The sequence below is a fragment of the Elephas maximus genome, chromosome 1 (genome assembly GCF_024166365.1).
Source record: "Elephas maximus indicus isolate mEleMax1 chromosome 1, mEleMax1 primary haplotype, whole genome shotgun sequence".
Classification (NCBI taxonomy): Eukaryota; Metazoa; Chordata; class Mammalia; order Proboscidea; family Elephantidae; genus Elephas; species Elephas maximus.
In genome coordinates, this window is record NC_064819.1 from 80,275,268 (window position 1) to 80,291,435 (window position 16,168).

General features: G+C 40.8%; 2 non-coding genes across 2 annotated transcripts; both read right to left on the bottom strand.

The window, feature by feature from the left end:
- Window positions 1-1,979: 1,979 nt before the first annotated feature.
- TRNAK-UUU (transfer RNA lysine (anticodon UUU)) lies at window positions 1,980-2,052 on the bottom strand. Its single transcript has one exon. It is a non-coding gene; the product is annotated as a tRNA-Lys (tRNA).
- A 1,988-nt stretch (window positions 2,053-4,040) lies between these two features.
- TRNAT-UGU (transfer RNA threonine (anticodon UGU)) lies at window positions 4,041-4,114 on the bottom strand. Its single transcript has one exon. It is a non-coding gene; the product is annotated as a tRNA-Thr (tRNA).
- Between the last annotated feature and the right edge of the window lie 12,054 nt (window positions 4,115-16,168).

Sequence of the window (16,168 nt, forward strand, 5' to 3'; positions counted from 1 at the left end):
TTCAGCAGCCTCCTGTTTGTCTGTCTTCTGGTTCTTGGGACTTGAGCTAGCGGCTTTCTTGCCATCTTGCCTGCAGACCTTGGGATTTGTTGGTCTTCGCAGCCTATGAGCCATAGCCCTGCTGTCTAACTTGCTGATCTTGGATTCACCAGCCCTTAGGGCTACATGAATCAGGAGAAGTCTCCAACCTGAGCCACTTTCCAGCCTCTACAATTGCATGAGCCATTCCCTTAGTATAAATCTATGTATGTATTTATTTGCTTTACTGGCTTTCCTTCTGTAGAGAACCCAGCCCTAAGACAATAGTTGAAATGAGTTCCTTGTAGACAGCATGCACAGGCAGTCCCCAGGTTACGAATGTCCAACTTACAAAACGACCTGTTTTGCCCTTTAATGTTGTGTAAATTTGCCCTCTGTTTGAAATGATTGAACCAAACCCTACTCAAAACAAAATCTTCATCACAATCACCTTCACTTGCTGTACGTGCAACTTTTAATTCATTGAAAAGTCTTCCAGCCTTTTTTGTGCTAAAGTGCTAAAGTAAGGCTATAGAAGAACCATATGCAACTGTTTAACTTACCTACAAATTTGACTTAAAGACACAGTTAGGAAAGGATCTGTTTTGTAACCCTGAAACTGCCTATAGTTGTGTCATATTTTCTAATCCATTTTGCCAATCTCTGTATTTTAATTGGTATATTTAAACCATTTATATTCAATGTAATTATTGATTATTCCAGAGCTTGATTCCGGCATTTCATTTTTTTTGTTTTCTGTTTGTTCTGTCTCTCTCTTTTTTATTTCTCTGTTTTCTTTTTTCTTGTCCTTTTATGGATTATTTGAATTTTTGGTGTCATCATATTACCAGTTCAAGTTAAGTGTAGCAACCTTACCCCCCCTTTTTTTCCCCATTACACTTATTCATTTATAATACAATTATTTTAACTACTCACTGTACATACATTCAGAACCCCATTAGATAGTGTGATACTTTTTGCCTCAACCATCAAACATGATTTAGGAAACTCAAGAGAAGAAAAGCTTACTGTGTTTATTTGTATTTTTGTTTACCATGCTTTTTTTTTTTCTTTTGGTGTTTCAAGATTCCTTCTTGTACTATTTTCTTTATTTCTTGAGAACTTACTTTAGCCATTCTTTTAGGGTAATTCTGCTGGCAGAAAATTCTATTAGCTTTCCTTTGTCCCAGAATGTCTTGATTTCTCCTACACTGGATTCACAGTTCTTTCAGCGCTTGAAAAATGTGCCTCTTCATTCTGGCCTCCATGGTTTCTGATGAGATATCCATTGCCATTAAAATTGTTTTTTCCCATATAGGTAAGGTGTCATTTCTATCACTGCTTTCAAGATCTTTTTTTTTGTTTGTTTGTTTGATTTGCTAAGTTTTGGTTGACATATTTCCCCCCATTCAACTGACAGAGGAGCCTCTCCTCTAAAAACCACATAAAAATCCAAAACTCCATGTCAGCAGTCTATAGAGTTTCAGAGTTATGTTTAGAAAACAACTTCATAAGGCTGTCTGTGAGGATTGGCAAATTCATCATGTAAACATTCCACACCCATAAAGCAAAAAGTAACCACAGTTTCAATCAACGTACAAACAGAACTATACAAACTTTTTTCTGTAGTCAGTGAAAGGCATTACGTCTTTTCTAGCTCCCCAAATCTAAAATATCCCTAAATCTTGACCTTACCTTTCTCCTTGCTAACTCTAATTTTCATCATCCATGTATTTTTCCTCTGCATTACCGAAAGGTTTGTCTTTCTGCCCAGAGTGTGACAAAACAGACTGTGACTGGGCAAACTGATACTATTTCTTTTTTTCATTCTGGCTCCCTTCAGATTCCTGTAGAGTAGTGATTAGGAAGAATGGAGTAAAGAAGCAGAGCTTCTAAGAGAAGTAACTAGGGTAAACGGAGGGCTTCTACCTGAGAGAACTAATTAGAGTAAAAAGAAAGAACGCCTGGACAGGGACTTGAACCCTGGACCCTCAGATTAAAAGTCTGATGCTCTACCAATTGAGCTACCCAGGCTCTAGGAGAACACTTTGTGTGTGCCCAATTTAGATTTATTTACATGCCCAGATGGCTTGTAGTATCATGCACTTAAGTAGTTTTCCTTGATTTCTCTTCATTGCCAAGATTTTGTTTGAAAGAGATGTTGTAATCCCTTGGAGCATTTCCCTTCCTTCTCTCATTGCTTTGTATCTCTTTAGGTTTTAAGAACCAGAGTGTCATCCTCTAGAGAAAGCACTGCCAGGTTTCAGACCACTCTGCTAGACCCAGAGGGCATCATTTCTTGCAGGTGTTGTGATTTTATCCCTTTGTTTCTTATTTCCATATCTGCACCTATTCTTCTTGAAGCAACTCTCATGCTACTATTCTTCATATCCCCCTGCATTGTCTTCCATACAGCCTTGGGATACAGGAGAAAAGAGTTGAAGGAGATAGAGTTTGAAGACTGACGAGAAGTTCCATAATGGTGGGCAGGCAAAGGACCCTGGGTTTAACCTTCTGCATCCCTGTGCTTGCTCTTCTTAATGATGCCACTTGTCTACCATGTGTGAGTCACTCCTTTTCATTTTCTTTTTCCTCCTCCACCTCTTCCTTCTTCTTCTCTCCCTTCTTCATGTTGTTATTCACTGCTGCTCACATCCAAAGGAAAAGGGTAATTATCTTGATGAATTAGTATGCATTAGGACACGCCATCCAGAATATGACCAAAGATAGTTTGTAAGTTTTGCCCTAAACCTGGAGAACATACTCTACGTGGGATCTGGGAACAAATAGAGAAGTTTTGGGGTGAAGGAAAGACTAACTTCTCTGGGGAGGAAAGACAGCATGGAACATGGGAAAAGACTATTGTTTATTTTTTCCAAATAGCTTGGCACTTCCAAGAAACCAAGACTATGTAAAAACTGAGAGTATTTGTAATTACTTTACTGTAGGAATTTATAGATTTCTCATCTTTTCTATCCTACCAATATACAAGGCATATTTGGGGGGTAGGTCACATAAAACTCCCTTGGATTGGTTTGTGGGTCAATCCAAGGGAGCTAAAGAAAAATTTTAAACAAAATACCTGGGGGGGGGGGGTTAGCTTTTCAATGAGACGAGACCCCTCCAAGCTATTTTGGCTGTCTTCTTCCCACTTAAAGTAGCTTGGAACTCACCAAACTGCACCTCAAACATCGGGACCACTCTCCCAGGAAGGTTTGGAACCCACAACACTGGGCCACCTCCATACTGGGTGATTCTTTTATTTGTTGGTAGAGGATCAAGTTGTGAAAACATATGTTATGAATGGATTAAAATAAAATATTTTCCTGGAATTAAAAGTAGGCATTTCAACAAGGGGAGCTCTTTGAGCTTTCAAGCCTTTCTCCCTGGAGCAACGCCATTTTATCTTTGAGACAGAAAAGGTCTGAACATACCAACCTAACCCTGTGTGACGTTGTTAATGCAACTGATAACATCTTCAAAGACCCTATTTCCAAGGAAGACCACATTCACAGATACTGGGGGTTAGGACTGCAACATATGATTTGGGGGGACACAATTCAATCCGTAACACAGCTGTATGTATATACCATACATTATTCAATAGTCCTCAATTAATGGGTATGTGGGTTATTTTTAGTCTTTTTCTATTATAAATTTTAAACAGATGAGTCACGTTCATATTTCATTTTATATTTTTACCCATGTGTTTTTGGAACTGATTGTTAACAAAGGGTTTGCTGGATGGGAGAATACTTGCCAATAACATTTTGCTAGCTACAGCTGTATACATTTTGAATTTGTGCATATGGCATAGCAGAAGCTCGATAAATTTTTGTTGGAGAAAAAGAACTGGCGTAATTTAATGCAAAAACTTGCATAAAAAATTATTTAGGATGTATCACTTTTCCTTTGGAAGTGAGAATTCTCCAGCCACAACTGCTTATGATTAATAGAATCAGAATTTAGGGGTAGCGAGTAATATAGAGGAAACTGGTTTTCCATTGAAAGGAAAAATACCAAGGCCCTACTGGGAGTCGAACCCAGGATCTCCTGTTTACAAGACAGGCGCTTTAACCAGCTAAGCCATAGAGCCCACGGTGTATACACTTTTGCACTGGCCTGTCTTGTCTGATTAGATGAAATATTGTTGCTACAAAGCCTACACGAAGTGCAGTTTGCACTGAAAACATGGGCAAACTCCAAAAGACGTTTTGCTTACTTATGTGTGCTGTAGAACTAATAAAGCAGGGAAAGTTTCGGGCACCTTGAGTGTCTGGGCCAATAATGCTTCAATTAGTCCAAGGATAACCCTCAGTAGAAGTCCAGGATGCCCAATCGGTCTAAATGGGATAAAGTTTTCTAAAAAAATAAACTTTGCTGTTACTGTGCCTAGTCTTAGGTAACTTAGATTCTTCTTTCGAATGCCTTGAGGGTCTATAACAAGGGAATTACACTGAGAGACTCAGATCGTCAGGTTTCGCATAACTTGTGCCCACAGCAAGCAGTGATTTGCAGGGGAAGGAACCGATGAGAAGACTGGGAGGGTCGAATTCAGCTACAAAGCCTTCCTTAAACCATCCCTTCCTAAAAATCCCACAATGCCGACGTCGAGCTCTATAATGACTCCAATCATACAACCAGAGTTGTAGAACATCTTGGGGAAAGGGAGAGGCGAAGTGGGGCCGGCTGGCCGCATGGGGTTCCTGGGTCCAGGTACAGTCTTCCTAAGGTGAAGAGTCACCACCCTTGCGCCGTCTACTCACCCAAGGCTGGTTTCAAGCGAAGTAGGTCATCTGCTCCCAAAGAAAGTAACCCGGCCCTTGCACCCTGCGGTGACCCCAGCTTTCCTCCCCTCCCCTGTTGTATCCTCCTCCTCCCAGGACGCTCAGAGGGCGGGGCCGGCTGATTGTGAACTTGACTGCAGCTCTAAGCCCACGAGAAGGTCCCCCGTGGGACTGTAGAAGGGCCGTGGGACTCGGGGTGAAGCTGCAGGGCCTAGGGCCCCTAGGACCCACGGGCACTGAAAAGCCTGAGGGGATGAGCGAGGAGGGGGAGCGGGACACGGGAGGGCAGACCCAGGGACCCCGCCCAGACCGCGCTGGTGAGGTGACAGCTGGCAGGACAAGTCCTCTCAGGGCCGGGGGAGAACGCCAAGACAAGCGTCCATTGCAAACGGACCCCCACTCTGAGATTTAGGAATTAAGAAAAAAAAGACCATCAACATATTCAGTAAAAGTGGAAGATCTAGTTGCACAAGAGGAAACTTTCTCAAACACGGATACGTATACACACAACACACACACTCACACAGAACCAAGACTCCATTTCCAGGTAGGTGGGGCGGGAGCTCCTCTGTTCTCTGGTTGTGGGCATAAATAATAACTTTCCGCTGCCCAACCCCTAACCCCAGGTGCGGGTGAGGAAAGACATCACCTCCGCCTGGTCAGGGTCCTCGCATCACGACTGCCGTCGTAATTTTTAATCATTTTCTCAAGATTTTTTCTTTCTTTCTTTCCTGGAGTTTAATGGATTTTTTTTCTTTGGCTGTCTTCACACTGTGATATCCGGCTATCAAAAAAAAAAAAAAAATCATAAAGAGACAGCAAAAGACCAGACTTGATGGTCTGACTGAGACTGGAGGAACCCCAGAAGGCGTGGCCCCTGGACTCTCTTAGCCCAGAACTAAAACCATTCCAGGGGCCGACTGTTCAGACAAAGAATAGACTGGGCTATAAGACATAAAATGATACTCTTGAAGAGTGGGGTTCTTAGTTCAAGTAGATACACGAGACTAGATGGGCAGCTCCTGTCCAGAGGTGAGATGAGGCAGAACGGAATAGGAGCTGGTTGAATGGACATGGGAAGGGGTGGAAAGGGGGAGAATGCGCGGTCACATTATGGATATAGCAACTAGGGTCACATAACAATGTATGTGTACATTTTTGTATGAGAAACTAGCTTGAGCTGTAACCTTTCACCTAAAGCACAATTTAAAAAAAGAGAGAGAGAGACCACAAAGGAGCAAACTTAGGTCTTCAGTGTCCCTGCTTGAGGGATGGAAAACCAAACTCTTTGTGGCCAAAAAATATAAAAGTCTCATCCCTGACTCTCTTGCAACCCTCTTATTCCTCCAGTTTCTCCTTCCACAGGCAAAACAGTTTCTTGGGTATATTCTGTGGATATTATTTCCTCCACTTTTTATTCAAATAAGGAAATTCCAAACACTTTTCACTGCATCTTGGTGTTTTCACTTCAGGTATGTTGTAGTGATTTCCAAATCGAAACAGAAAAGGGCTTCTTTCTCCTTCCCTTAATTAAAAAAGAAAAGAAAAGAAAAACCAGCTGGGTCAAGTTGATTCTGAGAACTACCCCATGGGGGAGTAGAACTGCTGCATAGGGTCCCAAGGAGCAGCTGGTGGATTCAAACTGCCAACCATTTTTGATTAGCAGTCAAACTCTGAACCACTGTGCCACCGGAGCTCCCTTCTCTGCTTGGCAGTATAGAATTCTATTGCATAGCTATATCATTAAAAATAACTTGCCCATACAAACAACTCTGCAATAAGTAATACTGCCTGACATTTCAAATGGGTGTGAGTACTTTCTATACGTGGAATTGCCAATGCAGAGTATGTGACTTGCGATGGTAATTCTAATGGATCTTGCCTAATAACCATTCCCATCAGCATGCCACAATGGTCTGGTTTGTGGCACTATTGCAACGGCTTTGAATTACAATGAAACAATGACAATAACGATAATAATAAACCCATTGCCTTCTAGTAGATTCTGAAACATGGTGAGCCCATGTGTTATAGAGTAGAGCTGCTCCACAGGGTTTTCTGGGCTATAATCTTCAAGGAGGCAGATTGCAAGTGCCACTGTGTGAGTTCAAACTGCCAACCTTTAGGTTAGTAATCACCAAGGGACCTTTATATATACCAAGATAGGCCCTGAGTGAATGACACATTCAGTTATTAACATAGAGTAGACAAGCCTTTGTTAGGCCACCCCAAATGTACTTGGTCCAATGCAGCCACAGAAATTTAAAAAATAAGTATGTATTTAAGACTCCACTTATAATCGAATTGGCAAAATGAAAAACTCAGATGTCGGGGAAATAAACACATAAATGAAAATATGATAAAGATGGGGTTATGGATTGAATTGTGTCCCTCCAAAATGTGTATCAACGTAGCTAGGCCATGGTTCCCAGTATTGTGTGGTTGCCTTCCATTTTCTGATCTGATGTAATTTTCTCCTGTGATGTAAATCCTAATCTCGGCAAGCAGTTGGTTAAGATTAGGTTACTTTAAGGAAGATTAGGGTGGGATGCAACACCCCGTCTGAGATTGTAGCCCTGATCAGATGTAAGAGTTGTTTCCCTGGGTTGTGGCCTGCATCACCTTTTAGATTACAAGAGATAAAATGAGAGAGAAGTGAGCAGAGAGATAGGGACCTCAATACCACCAACAAAAAAGTGCCAGGAGCACAGCAAGTCTTTTGGACCCCGGGTGCCTGCGCTGAGAGGCTGCTAGCCCAGGGGGAGATGGTTAACAAAGACCTTCTTCCAGAGCATGCAGAGAGAGAAAGACTTCCCCAAGAGTTGGTGACCTGAATTCTGACTTCTAACCCCCAAGAATGTGAGAGAATAAATTTCTATTTGTTAAAGCTGTCCACTTGTGGCATTTCTGTTATAGCAGCACTAGATAACTAAGACAGGTGGCAATTCAAGTCGATAGAAATGGAAGGAATATTTGATAAATGATGTTGGGCTAATTGGGTAGTTATCTAGGAAAATAAAAGATTACATCAATATATCATCTGTGATACTTAAATTCCAAGTAGATATAAAATTTAAAAGAAAAAATGAAAAATAAAGCCAAATATAATTACTGGAAATGCAAAGACAGAAAGTTTACATAACTTTGGGATAGAAAATCAATTTTTATGCAAAACTTAGAAACTATGGAAATTTGACATAATTCACTACATTTAAAAAATTCTGCCAGGGGGGCCGAGATGGCGGACTAGGTAGACGCTACCTCCGATCCCTCTTACAACAAAGACTCGGAAAACAAGTGAATCGATCACATACATAACAATCTACGAACCCTGAACAACAAACAGAAATGGAGAACGAACAAATACGGGGAAGCAGCGACTGTTTTCAGAGCCTGGAGCCAGCATCCCAGTCAGGTAACCTTGGCGCCGGGCTTAGGTCTGGGCCCAGGGGAGCTGAACGTAAAAAAACTTGAGACGGCGCAAACAAGGGGCGCAGCCCTACCCTCCTGAACTGACCCCGGGAGGGGGCCCAGCTGGTCCGAGCGGGCCGCGTGGCCACGCGGCTGATGGGAGAACTCCCCTGGAGGCAGTGACTGGATTTGGAGCCGGGAGTGCAGCGTCCCAGCCGGGGAACCTTGACGCTGGGCTTTTGACTGGGCACTGTCACGGAGCAAACACGGGGCGTAGCCCTAATCCCCTGAACTAACCCCGGGAGGGGGCCCAGCCGGTCCGCGGGGCGGCACGGCAACGCTCCTGGCGGGAGGAGAAGTCCCCGGGAGGCAGCGACTGATTTTGGAGCCGGGAGTGCAGCGTTCCAGCAGGGGAACCTTGTCGCTGGCCTTTGGACTGGCAGCGGAGAATCTGACAGCGGCTTCAGGGGGCCAGACCCCTGGGGACAATCTCCACACAGCCAGCACACATAGGCGACATGCCCCTCAGGAATCTCAGAAAAAATAGTCATTCCAAGCAAGATAAGCAATTTTGGCTATATTCTGGGTTTTTTTTTTTTTTTAACTCTCCTGTTTCTCTGAACCCTCCCCCACCCTTCCCAGGCAGTTTCATTAACATTGGAATTTCCTGAGCCAGAGGGAGAATGGCTCCGTCTTCACCGCGCTTTGCTTTTCCTTTTTTTTTTTTTTTGTCTTTTCCTAACCCATTCTTCCCGCCTGAGAGAAGGAACAACAAAAAACCCTGGGACCAAAAATCCATCCCTAATTGGACTAAAAACACAGAAACAGCTACAGCCAAGCATATATGATCCAAATCTCGGACTTTCATCCTTACAGGGAACAAGGTGGAGGTTATAATTCAAAGGCAGTTCTGATAGGGATCGGACTGCATTTTTTTTTTTTTAGCAGATTTTCTGGAAAAACAAGTTTCCCAGGTCTGATATCTCTGCTTATTCAACAGAGCCCTAACTGACCCACAACAGGGAACTGAGGGCTGAAGCTCCCCCCAGACCGCCTAGCCTCTTGCCTTAGGGGTCTAAAGAGGGTGACACCTACCAATGAGTAGAGGTACTTGCACTGGGGGCCTAAGGTACAGCTGTAGTGCCCTCCCACCAAGGTGCTACAGGAATAGAGACACACCTACCTCACTGACACTTGGGGGAAGCCTGTCAGCATCCTGCCCCCCCCCCGGGAGGGTGAACCCCAGCTGCTAATAGAATCTGGTGCACACAACTATCACCACTACTTCTCGAGGAGGATAGGTGTTACGGTGCAGCACACACTTGATGACCCAAAATCAGATTCTACTCAAGAATAGTGAATAGACTCAAGCATATATATTTGGCAACAGCCCAAGCCAGCTGGTAATAGGTCATAAGTAAGTCAAGGGCTACAACAAACAAGACAGCACAATCTAGTAGCCCATCCATGTATATTGAAAGAAAACAAAACAAGATAAGACTCAGTGAGCAATTACAGAATAAACCACTACTATTTTTTTTTTTATCTTAGTGATGGCTTGGAGACAGCAGTCGATATCAAACGACATAAAGAAGCAGACCATGACAGCTTCTACAACCCCCCAAGCAAAAGAATCAAAATCTTTCCCAAATGAAGATGCAATCCTGGAATTATCAGATACGGAATATAAAAAACTAATTTACAGAATGCTTCAAGACATCAGGGATGACCTCAGAAACGAAATAAGGCAAACTGCAGAAAAAGCCAAGGAACACACTGATAAAACTGTTGAAGAACTCAAAAAGATTATTCAAGAACATAGTGGAAAAATTAATAAGTTGCAAGAATCCATAGAGAGACAGCATGTAGAAATCCAAAAGATTAACAATAAAATTACAGAATTAGACAATGCAATAGGAAGTCAGAGGAGCAGACTCGAGCAATTAGAATGCAGACTGGGACTTCTGGAGGACCAGGGAATCAACACCAACATAGCTGAAAAAAAATCAGATAAAAGAATTAAAAAAAATGAAGAAACCCTAAGAATCATGTGGGACTCTATCAAGAAGGATAATTTGCGTGTGATTGGAGTCCCAGGACAGGGAAGGAGGACAGAAAACACAGAGAAAATAGTTGAAGATCTGCTGACAGAAAACTTCCCTGACATCATGAAAGACGAAAGGATATCTATCCAAGATGCTCATCGAACCCCATTTAAGATTGATCCAAAAAGAAAAACACCAAGACATATTATCATCAAACTTGCCAAAAACAAAGATAAAGAGAAAAATTTTAAAAGCAGCCAGGGAGAAAAGAAAGGTCTCCTTCAAGGAAGAATCAATAAGAATAAGTTCAGACTACTCAGCAGAAACCATGCGGGCAAGAAGGCAATGGGATGACATATACAGAACACTGAAGGAGAAAAACTGCCAGCCAAGGATCATATATCCAGCAAAACTCTCTCTGAAATATGAAGGCGAAATTAAGATATTTACAGATAAACACAAGCTTAGAGAATTTGCAAAAACCAAACCAAAGCTACAAGAAATACTAAAGGAAATTGTTTGGTCAGAAAACCAATAATATCAGATACCAGCACAACACAAGGTCACAAAACAGAACATCCTGATATCAACTCAAATAGGGAAATCACAAAAACAAATTAAGATTAATTAAAAAAAAATGCTCATAACAGGGAATCTTTGAAGTCAATATATAAAGGATCACAATAATCAAAAAGAGGGACTAAATATAGGTGGCATAGAACTGCCATATGGAGAGTGATACCAGGCGATATAGAACAACACAAGTTAGGTTTTTACTTAGAAAAATAGGGGTAAATATTAAGGTAACCACAAAGAGGTATAACGACTCCATAACTCAAGATAAAAGCCAAGAAAAACATAACGACTCAACAAACATAAAGTGAAACACTATGAAAATGAAGATTTCACAATTTACTAAGAAAAACGTCTCAGGACAAAAAAGTAAGTGGAAAAATGAAATTGTCAACAACACACATAAAAAGGCATCAAAATGACAACACTAAACACTTATTTATCTATAATTACGCTGAATGTAAATGGACTAAATGCACCAATAAAGAGACAGAGAGTCTCGGACTGGATAAAGAAACACGATCCGTCTATATGCTGCCTACAAGAGACACACCTTAGACTTAGAGACACAAACAAACTAAAACTCAAAGGATGGAAAAAATATATCAAGCAAACAATAAGCAAAAAAGAAGAGGAGTAGCAATATTAATTTCTGACAAAATAGACTTTAGACTTAAATCCACCACAAAGGATAAAGAAGGACACTACATAATGATAAAAGGGACAATTGATCAGGAAGATATAACCATATTAAATATTTATGCACCCAATGGCAGGGCTGCAAGATACATAAATCAAGCTTTAACAGAACTGAAAAGTGAGATAGACACCTTCACAATTATAGTAGGAGACTTCAACACACCACTTTTGGAGAAGGACAGGACATCCAGTAAGAAGCTCAATAGAGACACGAAAGACCTAATTACAACAATCAACCAACTCGACCTCATTGACTTATACAGAACTCTCCACCCAACTGCTGCAAAGTATACTTTTTTTTCTAGCGCACATGGAACATTCTCTAGAATAGACCACATATTAGGTCATAAAACAAACATTTGCAGAATCCAAAAGATCGAAATATTACAAAGCATCTTCTCAGACCACAAGGCAATAAAAGTAGAAATCAATAACAGAAAAACTAGGGAAAAGAAATCAAATACTTGGAAACTGAACAATACCCTCCTGAAAAAAGACTGGGTTATAGAAGACATCAAGGAGGGAATAAGGAAAGTCATAGAATGCAATGAGAATGAAAATACTTCCTATCAAAACCTCTGGGACACACCAAAAGCAGTGCTCAGAGGCCAATTTATATCAATAAATGCACACACACAAAAAGAAGAAAGAGCCAAAAGCAGAGAACTGTCCCTACAACTTGAACAAATAGAGTAAGCAACAAAAGAATCCATCAGGCACCAGAAGAAAACAGTTAATAAAAATTAGAGCTGAACTAAATGAATTAGAGAACAGAAAAACAATTGAAAGAATTAACAAAGCCAAAAGCTGGTTCTTTGAAAAAATTAACAAAATTGATAAACCATTGGCTAGACTGACTAAAGAAATACAGGAAAGGAAACAAACAACCCGAATAAGAAATGAGATGGGCCACATCACAACAGACCCAACTGAAATTAAAAGAATCATATCAGATTATTACGAAAAATTGTACTCTAACAAATTTGCAAACGTAGAAGAAATGGATGAATTCCTGGAAAAACACTACCTACCTAAACTAACACATTCAGAAGTAGAACAACTAAATAGACCCATAACAAAAAAAAAGAGATTGAAACGGTAATCAAAAAACTCCCAGCAAAAAAAAGCCCTGGTCCGGATGGCTTCACTGCAGAGTTCTACCAAACTTTCAGAGAAGAGTTAACACCACTACTAGTAAAGGTATTTCAAAGCATAGAAAATGATGGAATCCTACCCAACTCATTCTATGAAGCCACCATCTCCCTGATACCAAAACCAGGTAAAGACATTACAAAAAAAGAAAATTATAGACCTATATCCCTCATGAACATAGATGCAAAAATCCTCAACAAAATTCTAGCCAATAGAATTCAACAACATATCAAAAAAATAATTCACCACGACCAAGTGGGATTTATACCAGGTATGCACGGCTGGTCTAATATTAGAAAAACCATTAATGTAATCCACCATATAAATAACACAGAAGACAAAAACCACATGATCTTATCAATTGATGCAGAAAAGGCATTTGACAAAGTCCAACACCCATTTATGATAAAAACTCTCACCAAAATAGGAATTGAAGGAAAATTCCTCAACATAATAAAGGGCATCTATGCAAAGCCAACAGCCAACATCACTCTAAATGGAGAGAACCTGAAAGCATTTCCCTTGAGAACGGGAACCAGACAAGGATGCCCTTTATCACCGCTCTTATTCAACATTGTGCTAGAAGTCCTAGCCAGAGCAATTAGGTTAGACAAAGAAATAAAGGGCATGCGGATTGGCAAAGAGGAAGTAAAATTATCTATATTTGCAGATGACATGATCTTATACACAGAAAACCCCAACGAATCCACCAGAAAACTACTGAAACTGATAGAAGAGTTCGGCAGAGTCTCAGGTTATAAGATAAACATACAAAAATCACTTGGATTCCTCTACATCAACAAAAAGAACATCAAAGAGGAAATAACCAAATCAATACCATTCACAGTAGCCCCCAAGAAGATAAAATACTTAGGAATAAATCTTACCAAAGATGTAAAAGACCTATACAAAGAAAACTACAAAGCTCTACTACAAGAAATTCAAAAGGACATACTTAAGTGGAAAAACATACCTTGCTCATGGATAGGAAGACTTAAAATAGTAAAAATGTCTATTCTACCAAAAGCCATCTATACATACAATGCACTTCCGATCCAAATTCCAATGTCATTTTTTAAGGTGATAGAGAAACAAATCACCAACTTCATATGGAAGGGGAAGAAGCCTCGGATAAGTAAAGCATTACTGAAAAAGAAGAAGAAAGTGAGAGGCCTCACTCTACCTGATTTCAGAACCTATTATACAGCCACAGTAGTCAAAACAGCCTGGTACTGGTACAACAACAGGCACATAGACCAGTGGAACAGAATCGAGAACCCAGATATAAATCCATCCACATACGAGCAGCTGATATTTGACAAAGGCTCAGAGTCAGTTAATTGGGGAAAAGATAGTCTTTTTAACAAATGGTGCTGGCATAACTGGATATCCATTTGGAAAAAAATGAAACAGGACCCATACCTCACACCATGCACAAAAACTAACTCCAAGTGGATCAAAGACCTAAACATAAAGACTAAAACGATAAAGATCATGGAAGAAAAAATAGGGACAACCTCAGGAGCCCTAATACAAGGCATAAACAGAATACAAAACATTACCAAAAATGATGAAGAGAAACCAGATAACTGGGAGCTCCTAAAAACCAAACACCTATGCTCATCTAAAGACTTCACCAAAAGAGTAAAAAGACCACCTACAGACTGGGAAAGAATTTTCAGCTATGACATCTCCAACCAGCGCCTGATCTCTAAAATCTATATGATTCTGTCAAAACTCAACCACAAAAAGACAAACAACCCAATCAAGAAGTGGGCAAAGGATATGAACACACACTTCACTAAAGAAGATATTCAGGCAGCTAACAGATATATGAGAAAATGCTCTTGATCATTAGCCATAAGAGAAATGCAAATTAAAACCACAATGAGATTCCATCTCACTCCAACAAGGCTGGCATTAATCCAAAAAACACAAAAGAATAAATGTTGGAGAGGCTGCGGAGAGATTGGAACTCTTATACACTGCTGGTGGGAATGTCAAATGGTACAACCACTTTGGAAATCTATCTGGCGATATCTTAAACAGTTAGAAATAGAACTACCATACAACCCAGAAACCCCACTCCTTGGAATATACCCTAGAGAAATAAGAGCCTTCACACAAACAGATATATGCACTCCCATGTTTATTGCAGCTCTGTTTACAATAGCAAAAAGCTGGAAGCAACCAAGATGTCCATCAACGGATGAATGGCTAAATAAATTGTGGTATATTCACACAATGGAATACTACACATCGATAAAGAATAGTGACGATTCTATGAAACATTTCATAACATGGAGGAACCTGGAAGGCATTATGCTGAGCGAAATTAGTCAGAGGCAAAATGACAAATATTGTATAAGACCACTATTATAAGATCTTGAGAAATAGTATAAACTGAGAAGAACACATACTTTTGTGGTTACGAGGTGGGGAGGGAGGGAGGGTGGGAGAGGGTTTTTTACTAATTAATTAGTAGATAAGAACTGCTTTAGGTGAAGGGATGGACAATACTCAATACATGGAAGGTCAGCTCAACTGGACTGGACCAAAAGCAAAGAAGTTTCTGGGATAAAATGAATGCTTCAAAGGTCAGCGAAGCAAGGGCGGGGGTTTGGGGACCATGGTTTAAGGGGACTTCTAAGTCAATTGGCAAAATAATTCTATTATGAAAACATTCTGCATCCCAATTTGAAATGTGGCGTCTGGGGTCTTAAATGCTAACAAGCGGCCATCTAAGATGCATCAGTTCGTCTCAATCCACCTGGAGCAAAGGAGAATGAAGAACACCAAGACCACACGACAACTAAGAGCCCAAGAGACAGAAAGGGCCACATGAACCAGAGACCTACATCATCCTGAGACCAGAAGAACTAGTTGATGCCCGGCCACAGTCGATGACTGCCCTGACAGGGAGCACAACAGAGAACCCCTGAGGGAGCAGGAGATCAGTGGGATGCAGACCCCAAATTTCCATAAAAAGACCATACTTAATGGTCTGACTGAGACTAGAGGAATCCCGGAGGTCATGGTCCCCAAACCTTCTGTTGGCACAGGACAGGAACCATCCCCGAAGACAACTCATCAGACATGAAAGGGACTGGACAGTGGGTAGGCGAGAGATGTTGATGAAGAGTGAGCTAATTATATCAAGTGGTCACTTGAGACTGTGTTGTCATCTTCTGTCTGGAGGGGGGATGGGAGGATAGAGAGAGTTGGAAGCTGGCAAAATTGTCACGAAAGGAGAGACTGGAAGGGCTAACTCATTAGGGGGAGAGCAAGTGGGAGTTCAGAGTAAGATGTATATAAACTTATATGTGACAGTCTGACTTGATTTGTAAACGTTCACTTGAAGCTCAATAAAAGTTAATAAAAAAAAAAAATTCTGCCAGAACACACCTCCATTCTCTTAAAAAAACAAGATGAGACAAAACAAAACAACAACAGAACTCCAAACAAACAAAAAATACATAAGCA